A 15,036-nucleotide genomic window follows, 5' to 3' on the forward strand; every position below is an offset into this window, starting at 1 on the left:
CATGTCTACATAGTTCTCGAACCCGTAGGGTCCGCACGCTTAACGTTCGATGACGATATGTATTGTTAGTTATGTGATTTGATGTACCGAAGGTTGTTCGGAGTCCCGAATGTGATCAGGTCGAGACATAAAGATTGATATATTGTAAGGTTATGTTTGGACACCGGAAAGGTTTCGGATATGTTCGGGCATTTTCTGGAGTACCAGGGGGTTACCGGAACCCCCCGGAGGGTTAATGGGCCTTCATGGGCCTTAGTGGAAGAGAGGAGGAGGCGACCAGGTGGAGGAGCGTGCCCCACCAAGCCCAATAGGAATTGGGGGGGGGGCTTTCCTTCTCTCCCTCTTCCTCTTTCCTTCCCCTCCTAGTTGGACTAGGAAAGGGGGGAACCTACTCCTAGTAGGAGTAGGATTCCCCCCTTGGGGCGCGCCCCATGAGGCCGGCCGGCCCCCTCCTCCCCTCCTTTATATATGGGGGGGGGCACCCCATAGACACACAAGTTGATTTCTTAGCTGTGTGCGGTGCCCCCATCCACAGATTTCCACCTCGATCATATTGTCGTAGTGCTTAGGCGAAGCCCTGCGTCGGTAACTTCATCATCATCGTCAACACGCCGTCGTGCTGATGAAACTCTTCCTCGGCCTCAGCTGGATCTAGAGTTTGAGGGACGTCACCGAGATGAGTGTGTGCAGATCGCGGAGGTGTCGTGCATTCGGTACTTGATCGGTTGGATCGCGAAGACGTTCGACTACATTAATCGCGTTACTCAACACTACCGCTTTCGGTCTACGAGGGTACGTAGACACACTCTCCCCCGATTTTACAAGAAGGCTTGGTGCGGAAAAGAAAAGAGGGCGGCCTGGCCCCTTTTCTTCTTATCATATCACAAGGGCGCGGCTCTGTATGGTATAGTACTGTGGAGCAAGTTTGGGAGTCCTTTCTCATTGCTATGCATATCCTAGATAGGTCTTGCGTGATCGTAGGATTTTTTTTTGAAATACTGCGTTCCCCAACAGTGGCATCTGTCGTGGAATTGTCACGGCAGATGTCCTCATGGAAGGACTTAGTCGTGGAGCCATCACTATGGGTTAGCTTGAAGGGGTTAAACCGGACAAAGGGACACGAGAGTTTATACTAGTTCGGCCCCTTCGATGAAGGTAAAAGCCTACGTCTAGTTGTGATTGGTATTTCTGGGGTTTCAAAGACCAGGGAGCGAATCCGCTTTGTCTGTCTTCGAGTTGTTGTTTTTTCTGTCCCTGAACCGCCGCCGGGTCACCCCTTTATATATTCAGGAGGATCCCGGCCGGTCTACAGAGTCCCGATGCTGGCTCATACAAGTGTCCGCCTCGGTCTCTTCTTTCTTATCTTACAATGCAAGTTTATACAATCATGGTGGTTTACTATCATGGGCCCTAAACCGCCTGTGGGCTCTGGGCCTCTAAGCTTCATCCGTAAAGCGCCATCTTCCGGGTTTCCTTGGGCTTCAGTATAACTGAAGGTGAACCGGCCCCTCCTGGGCGGTTTACCCTCAGTGGTTATATCCTCAACAGCATCCGAGCCAGGTCTATGCGTAGATGTTATATGCACAAGTAGAACACAAAGAGTTGTGGGCGATAATAGTCATAATGCTTACCAGCAACGTCTTACTTTGATTCGGCGGTATTGTTGGATGAAGCGGCCCGGATCGACTTTACATGACCACGTTCATGAGACTGGTTCTACCGACGTGCTTTGCACACAGGTAGCTGGCGAGTGTCTATTTCTCCAACTTTAGTTGAATCGAGTTTGACTATGCCCGGTCCTTGTTGAAGGTTAAAACAACACACTTGATGAAAAATCATTGTGGTTTTGATGCGTAGGTAAGAACGGTTCTTGCTAGAAGCCCGTAGCACCACGTAAAACCTGCAACAACAAAGTAGAGGACGTCTAACTTGTTTTTGCAGGGCATGTTGTGATGTGATATGGTCAAGACGTGATGAGATATAAATTGTTGTATGAGATGATTATGTTTTGTTAAAGTTATCGACAACTGGAAGGAGCCTTATGGTTGTCTCTTTATTGCATAAGATGCAAGCACCATATAATTGCTTTACTTTATTACTATGCGATAGCAATAGTTGGCGAGACGACCATGTGACGACATGTTGATAAAGATCAAGATGATGGAGATCATGGTGTCATGCCGGTGACGATGGAGATCATGACGGTACTTTGGAGATGGAGATCAAAGTAACAAGATGATGATGGCCATATCATGTAACATATTTTGATTGCATGTGATGTTTATCTTTTATGCATCTTATTTCGCTTAGTACGGCGGTAGCATTATAAGATGATCTCTCACTAAATTTCAAGGTATAAGTGTTCTCCCTGAGTATGCACCATTGCTACAGTTTGTCATGCCGAGACACCACGTGATGATCGGGTGTGATAAGCTCTACGTTCACATACAACGGGTGCAAGCTAGTTTTGCACACACAGAATATTCGGGTTAAACTTGACGAGCCTAGCATATGCAGATATGGCCTCGAAACACTAAGACTGAAAGATCGAGCGTGATTCATATAGTAGATATGATCAACATAGTGATGTTCACCATTGAAAGCTACTCCATCTCACGTGATGACTGATGAAGTTATGTACCTAGGGTAGGGTCATGGACCTGTCCTAACTGCCCTACCCAAGGACAACTCTAGAAGAAATCACCTTTCAATCGACTTGAAGGTGTTCCACTCGACAGACTCGAAGTCACTCGACCAAGAAGCAATCACTCGACCAAGATCAAACCACTCGACGGCCAGGAGACCTAAAGTCACCCCGCACACTAACGGTCGGTCATTAAGTAGCTTTTATGGTCATCATAGCACTTTATTACTAGCGTTACCAGTAACGCCCTGCCTTAATGAACATTGAACCCTTTGTAACATGGGCTGGCCGGGGTCCTGGTGCACTCTATATAAGCCACCCCCCTCCTCCGAGACGAGGGTTCACACCTCTGTAACTCATACTCACATAATCTAGTCGACCGCCTCCGGGCTCCGAGATGTAGGGTTTTTACTTCTTCCGAGAAGGGCCTGAACTCGTAAACCTTGCGTCCTTACAACTTCTCCGTAGCTAAGATCTCGCCTCTCCATACTTACCTCCCTACATTACTGTCAGACTTAGAACCACGACAGTTGGCGCCCACCGTGGGGCAGGTGTTTTAGTGTTTTGTTGGAGGAGTTGCGATCTTTTCCGACCCGAATCATCATGGTTTTCGATAGAGTTTTGGTGGAGGGCCGCGAGATCCGTCTCGGCGCGCTCACGTTCATCGCCGACGACTCCGCCTGGCTTCAGGAGGCTCCGCTCGACGTGGACGCGCTCCCTGTCCGCGGGGCAACGCACTTTAGCGCGTGCGTCCGCGGCGTTCTCCTGCGGCAACTGTCGACCCCCTACCGGTCGGCTCCTGTGTTGTCCTCCCTCCCCGTTTCCCGCCGGCGCAAGCGCTCCGGTCGGTCGAGACTTCAGCGGTGGGTGAGACACGCGGTGGCCCGTCAGTCGGCCACCCCTCAAGTCACGGCGATCGAGCCGATGAATCCCTCTACGGCCTGTTCGACTGGCTCCGAAGAGACTGCATCCGAGTGCGACAACAGCGATCCGGCGGCAGAGGTTCTGATGGTCGACGGACCGCACAGTCCCCCCGGTTTTACCCCCACCGACGGAGGCGCAGGAGGAGGCGACCCGTCACGTCCCCATGAGGAGTATCTTCCCGAGCCTCTCACGTCGCTACAGAGAGAAGAACTTCGCTGCCGGAATGTGGATGCGCTGCACACTCCTATCGTTGGAGAAACCCCCGAGGCTCGCGCCTTGGAGGACGCGCGCCTGGCAAACTTGGCCGAGCGTGCTCGACTGGAGAATCTCCAGCGAGCACTCGACGAGCGTGCACGACAACGGGTTCCCGAATCCAGTCGACGTCAGCTCTTCCCGCCCCCGCAGGTATATCGTACTCCGATTCAGAATTTAGCAGCTGCGGCCCGTATAGCGGAGTCGATTAAGCCTTCCCGGTTGGAGGATGGCAGAGGCTTGCTGCAGATCAGAGCGTTACTCCAGGCAGCAGGAGATCAGAATTCCGCTGTTTCTCAGTCGCGGAACAGAATTCATAGTAGGTTCGTTGCCGCGGACACAGTCCAGTCGGCCCACAGCCCGAGATCGCCCCCGAGGCGTGAAGGACGTGGAGACCGGCGGGACCAGTATGGGAACCGTGAGCAGTATGATCACCGAGTCGACCGTGACGGTCAACGTCGAGTGCCCACGCCTCCCCCGAGGAGCGGGTCGTATGTGCCTCGCCAGCAGGATGACAGGCGCCCTCATAGTGGTGGGCGAAGGATTCCAGTCGACCCGAGAGGGCCAGGCTTTGACGCGAGATCCATCCTCGCCCAAGGTTTGGTCGACAGGAACATGGCTCACCGAGAAGGCCACGACAGAGATACGCCTGCCAGCAGTAGAGTACATGTTTCGGGGCCAGAGTGCTTTAGTAGAGCCATCAGGGCTGCTGTGACTCCTCCCAATTTCAGGTTGGCGACTAGAGTCAGTAAGTTCACTGGCGAGTCCAAGCCCGATACTTGGCTTGAGGACTACCGAGTGGCCATCCAGATTGGCGGCAACAATGATGAAGTGGCCATGAAGCACCTGCCTCTCATGTTGGAGGGCTCGGCCAGAGCGTGGCTAAACCAGTTAGCACCTAGCAGCATTTACACTTGGGAAGATCTCTCCCGAGTGTTCGTCACCACATTTGAAGGCACATGCAAGCGACCAGCAGGACTGACGGAACTGCGGTCTTGTGTGCAAAAGCCGAATGAAACTTTGAGGGATTACATCCAGAGATGGATCACGTTACATCACTCGGTGGAGAACGTGCCTGACCACCAAGCAGTTTGTGCCTTCAAGGAAGGCATCAAGTACAGAGAACTAAATTTGAAATTCGGTCGAACCGGAGACATGTCCCTGAATCGGATGATGGAGATTGCCACCAAGTACGCTAATGGTGAAGATGAGGATCGACTCAGGAGTGGCAAGCTCAAGTCAGTCGTCCAAGAAACCGGAGGCAATTCCAATCGGAAACAGAAGCGGAAGGCCGAGCGAGCGGCTCCCGGGGAAGCTTTAGCTTTGGCCCAAGGAAAGTCTAAAGGGAAACCTAAAGGGCCTTGGAACCCCAAAAAGGTTAAAGACCAGGAGGGAAATGATGTGTTGGACTTACCATGTCTCGTCCACACAAAGAAAGATGAAGAGGGTAATTTTATTTACCCAAAACATACCACTCGGCAGTGTCGACTCTTGATCCAGCAGTTCTAGGGCAAGCAGCCCAAGGGTAAGGAAAAGGAGTCAGACAAGGTCGAGGACAAAGAGGACAGTGATGACGGATACCCTCAAGTCAATTCCACCCTGATGATTTTTGCTGATGTTGAGAGCAAAAGTCGACTGAAAGTTATTAACCGAGAGGTGAATATGGTCGCTCCAGCGACACCTAGTTACCTGAAATGGTCTTAGACTGCCATAACATTCGACCAGTCCGACCACCCAACACACATCGCCACCCCTGGGAGGCAAGCTTTGGTGGTCGACCCAGTTGTTGAAGGCACTCGACTGACCAAAGTCCTGATGGATGGTGGCAGTGGTTTGAACATATTATACGCTGAGACGTTGAAAGGGATGGGCATTCCGATGTCCAGACTTAGTGCCAACAACATGAGTTTCCATGGAGTCATTCCTGGGAAGAAGGCTGAATCACTCGGCCAGATTTCTCTTGATGTGGTTTTCGGTGATTCCAAGAATTACCGCAAAGAAAAGTTGACATTTGAAGTTGTAGACTTCCAGAGTGCCTATCACGCTATTTTGGGCAGGCCGGCTTATGCACGCTTCATGGCCCGACCATGTTACGTATATCTCAAATTGAAGATGCCTGGCCCCAAAGGTGTGATCACCATTACGGGCAATCGGAAGAAAGCGGAAGAATGTTTTCAGAAAGGTTCGAAGATCGCCGATGCGCAGATGGCAGTGGTGGAGTTGCAGGAATACCAGAAGACTGCAGACCTGAGTGATCTGTTGCGAGCCAAGAAGCCCGCTACGGAGTCAGCTTTCCAGTCGACTGGCGATACGAAGACAGCTCACATCGACCCGACCGACCCTAGCGCCGTTCCGACTCATATCTCGACAACACTCGACTCCAAATAGGAAGAAGCGCTCATCCAGTTCCTCTGTGAGAACTGGGACATTTTCGCATGGAAGCCTTCTGACATGCCAGGTGTTCCCAGGGAGCTGGCTGAGCATTGCCTGAGAGTCGACTCAAAAGTAAAACCTGTCAAGGAACATCTCCGACGGTCCGCCGTCCAAAAGAGAAAGGCTATTGGCGAGGAGGTGGCTCGGCTCTTAGCAGCGGAGTTCATCCGAGAAATCTACCACTCCGAGTGGCTTGCCAACGTTGTCATGGTCCCCAAGAAGGACAAGTCACTTCGCATGTGCATTGATTTTAAACATATCAATCGGGCCTGCCCGAAAGATCATTTTCCTCTCCCCCGCATCGACCAGATAGTCGACTCGACCGCGGGATGTGAGCGACTGTCGTTCTTGGACGCCTATTCCGGGTACCATCAGATCCGTCTGTATGGACCTGACGAGATCAAGACAGCTTTCATCACTCCACTCGGGTGCTTCTGTTATGTTACCATGCCATTCGGCCTCAAGAATGCCGGAGCCACATTCATGAGGATGGTTCAGAAGTGTTTACTCACTCAAATCAGTCGAAATGTAGAAGCATACATGGATGATATCGTGGTCAAGTCACGGAAGGGTTCTGACCTGCTGATTGACCTTGTGGAAACCTTTGCCAACCTCAGGAGGTATGATATCAAGCTTAATCCATAAAAGTGCACACTCGGAGTCCCTGGCGGAAAGTTACTCGGTTTTCTCGTTTCCGAACGGGGAATCGATGCCAATCCAGAGAAATTTGGCACTATACTCCGAATGAAAAGCCCTATGCGAGTGCACGACGTCTAGAAGCTTACTGGTTGCTTGGCTGCCCTAAGTCGATTCATATCTCGTCTCGGTGAAAAGGCATTGCCTCTTTACCGATTGATGAAGAAGTCCGACAAGTTCGAGTGGACTCCCGAAGCTGATGCAGCATTTGCAGAGCTCAAAGCTCTGCTCTCCACCCAGCCGGTGCTTGCTGCCCCAATCAGCAAGGAGCCTTTGCTGCTTTACGTTGCAGCCACAGGACAAGTCGTCAGTACGGTACTTACGGTCGAGCGGGAAGAGGAAGGGAAAACCTTCAAAGTTCAACGCCTAGTATATTATATTTCTGAAGTCTTGACCCCATCAAAGCAAAGATATCCTCACTATCAGAAGCTTGTATATGGGATTTATATGACCACCAAGAAAGTTGCTCACTACTTCTCTGATCATTCCATTACAGTCGTCAGCAACGCTCCATTGTCAGAGATCCTGCATAACAGGGATGCAACCGGTCGAGTGGCAAAATGGGCGATTGAACTCCTTCCCCTAGATATCAAGTTTGAGGCAAAGAAAGCTATCAAGTCCCAGGCAATCGCAGATTTCGTCGCCGAGTGGATTGAACAGTAGCTGCCGACTCAGATTCACTCGGAGCATTGGACTGTGTTCTTTGACGGCTCCAAGATGCTGAGTGGTTCCAGTGCCGGAGTGGTGTTGGTCTCCCCCAGAGGAGATAAACTCAGATATGTTCTTCAAATCCACTTCGATTCCTCCAATAACGAGGCAGAATACGAAGCACTTTTATATGGGTTGCGCATGGCCATCTCACTCGGCGTCCGTCGCCTCATGGTCTATGGCGACTCAGATTTGGTGGTTAATCAAGTGATGAAGGAATGGGATGTCAGAAGTCCAGCCATGACTGGCTATTGCAATGCAGTGAGAAAGCTGGAGAAGAAATTCGAGGGGTTAGAGCTTCACCACATACCCCGACTGAAAAATCAAGCAGCTGATGATTTGGCAAAAATAGGTTCCAAAAGAGAAGCCATTCCCAGCAATGTGTTTTTGGAACACATCCACACACCTTCAGTCCAGGAGGATCCCTTCACTGAAGAGGCCCCGCAGCCAAAAAGCGCCACAGATCCGACCGAAGTTGAAGTTCCAGCTGTGGTCGATCTGATCATGGAAGTGTTGGTTATCACTCCCGTCTCGACAGAACCTTACATCGCGTACATCCTAAGGAAAGAACTCCCAGAAGACGAAGAAGAGGCTCGACAGATCGTCCGTCGATCCAAGGCCTTCACAGTCATAAAGGGACAGTTATATAGAGAAAGCGTGACTGGGGTCGGCCAGAAGTGTATTACACCAGAAGAAGGTCAGATGATCCTTAACGATATCCACTCGGGGACCTGTGGTCATCATGCGTCCTCTCGGACCATTGTGGCCAAAGCATACCGAGCGGGGTTCTACTGGCCAAGGGCCAATGAGATGGCAAAAGAGATAGTCGACAAATGTGAAGGATGTCAGTATTACTCCAATATGCCGCACAAGCCCGCGTCAGCCCTGAAAACCATTCCACTCGTCTGGCCCTTTGCCGTTTGGGGGCTGGACATGGTTGGACCACTGAGGACAGGCAGGAGCGGCTTCACTCATGTGCTGGTAGCAGCCGACAAGTCCACCAAATGGATTGAAGCCAAGCCTATCAAGAATCTCGATGCTTGCACCGCTATCAGTTTCATCAGAGAGTTGATATTCAGATATGGAGTTCTGCATAGTATCATCATGGACAATGGGTCAAACTTCAATTCCGACAAGTTCAGGGCCTTTTGCGCCTCTCAGGGCACTTGGGTCGACTATGCTTCGGTCGCTCACCCCCAGTCGAATGGGCAAGCGGAAAGGGAAAATGGCCTAATTCTCAAAGGACTGAAACCCCAATTGATGCGCGATCTCAAGCACGCAGCAGGTGCATGGGTCGACGAGCTCCCATTAGTCCTTTGGGGATTGAGGACAACCCCGAATCGATCGACCGGAAGAACCCCGTTCTTTCTGGTCTACGGAGCCGAGGCAGTCTTACCGAGCGACCTGCTTCACAACGCTCCCAGAGTCGAGCTCTACTCAGAAGAGGAAGCAGAACAAGCCCGGCAGGACGCAGTCGACGTCCTAGAAGAAGAAAGAGAAATGGCCTTAATTCGATCGACCATCTATCAGCAAGATTTGCGTCGATTCCACGCCAGAAACGTGAAGAGCCGAGCCTTCCAAGAAGGAGACTTAGTCCTTCGAGTGGATCAGCAGAAACCACACAAGCTCGCTCATACTTGGGAAGGCCCCTTCATAGTCACCAGAGTCCTCCATAATGGAGCATACCACCTCTACAATGTCGATCGCCAGATTGATAAGCCACGAGCCTGGAATGTGGAGCTACTTCGCCCCTTTTATACTTGAATTCTCACTCGGATGAGATGTAATAAGAAAAACTCCCGTAGTTTATTTATCAAAAGACAAGAGCGTTATAATTTTCCCAGTGATTATTATTGTTTTTGTTTGCGTAAGAAATCCCCCAGTGGGTGGCTTAGCCGCGAATCCGCTTCGCCTAAGTTTGAAAAAAATCCTACCGAGTGGAGAGCAATCCTCCCACTCGGGGGCTTAGCTGCAGTCCAGTACTCGCCTAAGTTCTCCCACTTAGAGACTTAGCTGCAGTCCAGCACTCGCCTAAGTTTGGAAAAATCCTACCGAGTGGAGAGCAATCCTCCCACTCGGGGGCTTAGCTGCAGTCCAGTACTCGCCTAAGTTCTCCCACTTAGAGACTTAGCTGCAGTCAGGCACTCGCCTAAGTTTGAAAAAATCCTACCAAGAGGAGAGCAATCCTCCCACTTGGGGGCTTAGCTGGAGTCCAGTACTCGCCTAAGTTCTCTCACTGAAGACTTAGCTGCAGTCCGGCACTCGCCTAAGTTTGAAAAATCCTATACGAGTGGAGAGCAATCCTCCCACTCGGGGGCTTAGCTGCAGTCCAGTACTCGCCTAAGTTCTCCCACTTAGAGACTTAGCTGCAATCAGGCACTCGCCTAAGTTTGAAAAATCCTACCGAGTGGAGAGCAATCCTCCCACTCGGGGGCTTAGCTGCAGTCCAGTACTCGCCTAAGTTCTCCCACTTAGAGACTTAGCTGCAGTCAGGCACTCGCCTAAGTTTGAAAAATCCTACCGAGTGGAGAGCAATCCTCCCACTCGGGGGCTTAGCTGCAGTCCAGTACTCGCCTAAGTTCTCCCACTTAGAGACTTAGCTGCAGTCAGGAACTTGCCTAAGTTTGAAAAATCCTACCGAGTGGAGAGCAACCCTCCCACTCGGAGGCTTAGCTGCAGTCCAGTACTCGCCTTAGTTCTCCCACTTAGAGACTTAACTGCAGTCAGGCACTCGCCTAAGTTTGGAAAAGTCCTACCGAGTGAGAGCAATCCTCCCACTCGGAGGCTTAGCTGCAGTCCGGTACTCGCCTAGGTTCTCTCACTAGGAGACTTAGCTGCAGTCCGGCACTCGCCTAAGTTTGAAAAAATCCTACCGAGTGGAGAGCGATCCTCTCACTCGGGGGCTTAGCTGTAGTCCAGTACTCGCCTAAGTTCTCCCAAACACATCTCAATCCTCAAGGACGACGAGAGGCAGGTCGACTGCCACCTTCTCCTGGAGAGCTTCGCCACAAATACAATGTGCACTCCGTCCCACTCTGTAGTAACAGGGTGTGGGTCGACCACCACCTTCTCCTGGAGAGCTTCGCCACAAATACAATGTGCGCTCCGTCCCACTCTACAGTAACAGGGTGTGGGTCGACCACCACCTTCTCCTGGAGAGCTTCGCCACAAATACAATGTGCGCTCCATCCCACTCTGCAGTAACGGGGTGTGGGTCGACCGCCGCTCGCCCCTGGGGAGCTTCGCCACAAATACAAGACATGGGTCGACTGCTTCCCCCTCCTCCGGGGCTGCGCTACGAATACATAAAGTTGTCTCGAATAAAGATTGGGTTCACTCAGCAGGAGATTCATAAAGATATTCAACGATAAACCAAGTTCAGATAAATTCTAAAGGTTTCGGATCACAGATCGAAGTACTCAGGCACGCAGCCCGAAAAAGTTTAACGGTTACAAAAACCACTCGGCATTCCGAGGCAAATTTAAGGAAGGACATAAGAGTTTGTTCACTCCGCAGGAGGAGGGCTGGCAGGCTCGACGAACTCATCCAGGTCGACGCCATCGGCAATCCGAGTGGCGGCAGCTATGAAGGTTTCCATAAAAGTTCAGAAGTCGTGCTTCTGGGTGTTTGCGACCTTGATTGCGGCCAGCTTGTCTTGTCGCACCTCCTTGCAGTGGACACGAACCAAGGACAGAGCCACGTCAGCGCCACAACGAGCAGAAGACTTCTTCCACTCCTGCACTCGGTCCGGGATTCCGTTAAGTCGAGTCATCAGAGACTCAAGATCGTTTTGGAGCGTAGCCTCTGGCCAAAGTGACGGGTCGATCCGCGACATGGCGACCTTCAGTCGCGCCAAGTAGTCCACGACACCGTCGATGCGAGATTCCAGTCGGAGCAGATTCATGGCAGTTTCATCTTTCACGGGAGAGTTGATTGGATCCAGACCTGGTTCGATCCGCCCAGTCTCCTCTTCAAAGTTCTGACAAAACTCTGCATTCAGGTTCCAAGGATAAGTCAATTTTCATACACTGAGTCGACAAAAAAACCAGTCGAAACTAAATGTGCACCTTCAAGCTTGATATACAACTTCTTGGCAAGGCTCCTTAGGTAGCTCTCCAGATCGTCCCTCCTATGAGCGACGCCTTCCATCTTTTCGTTCAGGTTGAGGTTCTCCTTCTTCCAACGTGTGCACTCCCTGTTGGCTTCATTTAGAGCAGCCTTCAGCCTGGTATTCTCTTCTTCCAACTGGCCGACTGAAGCCAGCTTCTGTTCGGCCAGAGCGATCCTGTCGTCAACCTCCTTCTGGGCAGTAGACAAATCCTGATCCTTTTTCGCCAAAGCTTCTCTCAGTTTTTCTGCAAAGAAATGATGATTGATTCAGAAATAGCAGAAGGGTGCTCGAGCCTAAAACTGACCAGTCGACAGACTTGTCTTACCAGCGGCGTCGTCTTTGATCGTCTGCAGTGCTATCCTGGCCAGCTCCAAGTCAAGTTTCAGTTGAATCTGCTGACTTTCCAAATCAGCGAAGCGAGCTCCAAGATCACAAGATTTCTGAAATAAAAGGGGAGAAATTATTCTGCAGCAAAAAACGACAAAGACATTAAGTACTAAGACTACGGTCGACTGCCCGTAGTCCACCATAGTCTCGGGGACTACACCCAGTGGGTGCACTTTGCGTGCCCCCACCGGTTCTGACCCCACTCGACCGGCCCTCTAGAGTCAAGCGGAAGAAACAAACTACCGGTTCGGTTTTACTCGAGAAAATACAAAGACTACAGTCGACTGCCAGCAGTCCACCGTAGTCTCGGGGACTACACCCAGTGGGTGCACTCAGCGTGCCCCCACTAGTCCAAAAAATTCAATCGACACACCCAGTGGGTGTACAGATGAAAAGAGTTTCGGAAAGAATCTTCGGATAGCATATCCTAACAGAACAAGCGGCGACCAACTAACCTGAACATTGCTCTGGAGAGCCGAGCTGGCATCATAGGCGGCTGGCTGGCATCCCACCAGGTCGGACATAAGAGTTTGTTTACTCCGCGGGAGGAGGGCTAGCAGGCTCGACGAATTCATCCAGGTCGACGCCGTCGGCTATCCGAGTGGCTGCAGCAATGAAAGTCTCCATAAAGGTTCGAAAGTCATGCTTCTGGGTGTTGGCAACCTTGATTGCTACCAGTTTGTCTTGTCGCACCTCCTTGCAGTGGACACGAACCAAAGACAGAGCCATGTCAGCGCCACACCGAGCAGCAGACTTCTTCCACTCCTGCACTCGGTCTGGGATTTCATTTAGTCGAGTCATCAGGGACTCAAGATCATTTTGGAGCACAGCCTCTGGCCAAAGTGCCGGGTCAATCCGTGACATGGCGACCTTCAGTCGAGCCAAGTAGTCCACGGCACTGTCGATGCGAGATTCCAGACGGAGCAGATTCATGGCAGTTTCATCTTTCACGGGAGAGTTGATTGGATCCAAACCTGGTTCGATCCGCCCAGTCTCCTCTTCAAAGTTCTGGCAAAACTCTGCATTCACAATCCAAGGATAAGTCAATTTTCATACACTGAATCGACACAAAAAAAATCAGTCGGAACAGAATGTGCACCTTCAAGCTTGACGAACAACTTCTTGGCAAGACTTCTCAGATAGCTCTCCAGATCATACCTCCTGCGAGCAATGCCTTCCATTTTCTCGCCCTGGACGAGATTCGACTTCTTCCAGCGCGAGCACTCCTTGTTGGAGTCATTCAGAGCGGTCTTCAGCCTGGTATTCTCTTCTTCCAACTGGCCGACCGAAGCCAGCTTCTGGTCGGCCAGAGCGGTCCTGTCGTCAGCCTCCTTACGAGCAGCAGCCAAATCCTGATCCTTCTTCGCCAGAGCTTCTCTTAGTTTTTCTGCAAAGAAATGACGATTGATTCAGAAATAGCAGAAGGGTACTCGAGCCTAAAACTGACCAGTCGACAAACTCGTCTTACCAGCGGCGCCGTCTCTGACCTTTTGCAGCTCCGTCCTGGCCAGCTCCAAGTCAAGGTTCAGTTGAATCTGCTGCTTCTCCAAGTCATCAAGGCGAGCTCCAAGATCACAAGATTTCTAAAATCAAAGGGGAGAAGTTATTTTACAGCGAAAAACAACAAAGGCAATAAATACTAAGACTACGGTCGACTGCCCGCAGTCCGCCATAGTCTCGGGGACTACCCCAGTGGGTGCACTTTGCGTGCCCCCACCGGTTCTGATCCCACTCGACCGGCCCGCCGAAGTCGAGTCCAAAAAAGAAAGGGCAGAAAGAGAGAAAGTAGAACTCAGACTACCGTCGACCGCCAGCAGTCCATCGTAGTCTCGGGGCTACACCCAGTGGGTGCACTTTGTGTGCTGATCCCACTCAACCAGACCGAGTGGAAGAGACAAACTATTTATACATTCGACAAAATACAAAGACTACAGTCGACTGCCAGTAGTCCACCGTAGTCTCGGGGACTACACCCACTGGGTGCACTCAGCGTGCCCCCACTAGTCCAAAAAATTCAATCGACACACCCACTGGGTGTATAGATGAAAAGATTTTCGGAAAGATTCTTCAGATAGCATATCCTAACAGAACAAGCAGCGACCAACTAACCTGAACGTTGCTCTGGAGAGCTGAGCTGGCATCATAGGCGGCTTGGCTGGCGTCCCGCACCGTCTTCATCTTCTCCATCATAATGCCCGCCTGGCGTATGGCTTCCCTAGCAGCATTCACCTCGTCCTCCGGGACATGATGGGTTGCAAAAAGTGAAGGCGGGTCGACAGGGGCTCAAGCAGTCGACGAAGAAGGCAAGGCACTCGACAGTGGCTCGGCGAAGGTAACAGAACCCTGATTGACGTCGCCAGTGTCCTGAACGACTGACTCCGCCCTCGGTGTTGACTCACTTACAGGAACTCGCCTATTCTTCCTCGTCAAAGGCCTCTCAGACTCTTCATCATCATCAGGGAGGTCGATAATGTTGGGAGCTGTGCAAAGTTCAATTGCCAAAATCACGTCACCCAATGAGGCACATTGCAGTTGAATCGACCGAATAAAGATAGTATGGCAGAAATCATACCCGGATTAGAAGTGACCGCATCCTCCATCACCTCATCATCATCCCTGTAAGCTGAGGTCCTGGAAGTGGCAGCGCTAACAATTCCAAAGTTCATCCAGTTAAAACAAGAAAAACAAACAGCACAGAGCGTCGAGTGAATACAAAGAGACACTCACGCGGAGGCAACGGGGATATCAATCTTGATCTTCGGCAACGCCTTCCGAGTCCTCGGCTCTGCAACTTTGGGGTGCTTTGGCGCCTTCTCAGTCGGGGTTGGTGAAGAGATCCGAGGACGCTTCGAAGATTGACCAACCTGAATAGTTGCTTTGT

Source organism: Triticum urartu, chromosome 3A (genome assembly GCF_056163025.1).
Source record: "Triticum urartu cultivar PI428250 chromosome 3A, HENAU_Tu73, whole genome shotgun sequence".
Lineage (NCBI taxonomy): Eukaryota > Viridiplantae > Streptophyta > Magnoliopsida > Poales > Poaceae > Triticum > Triticum urartu.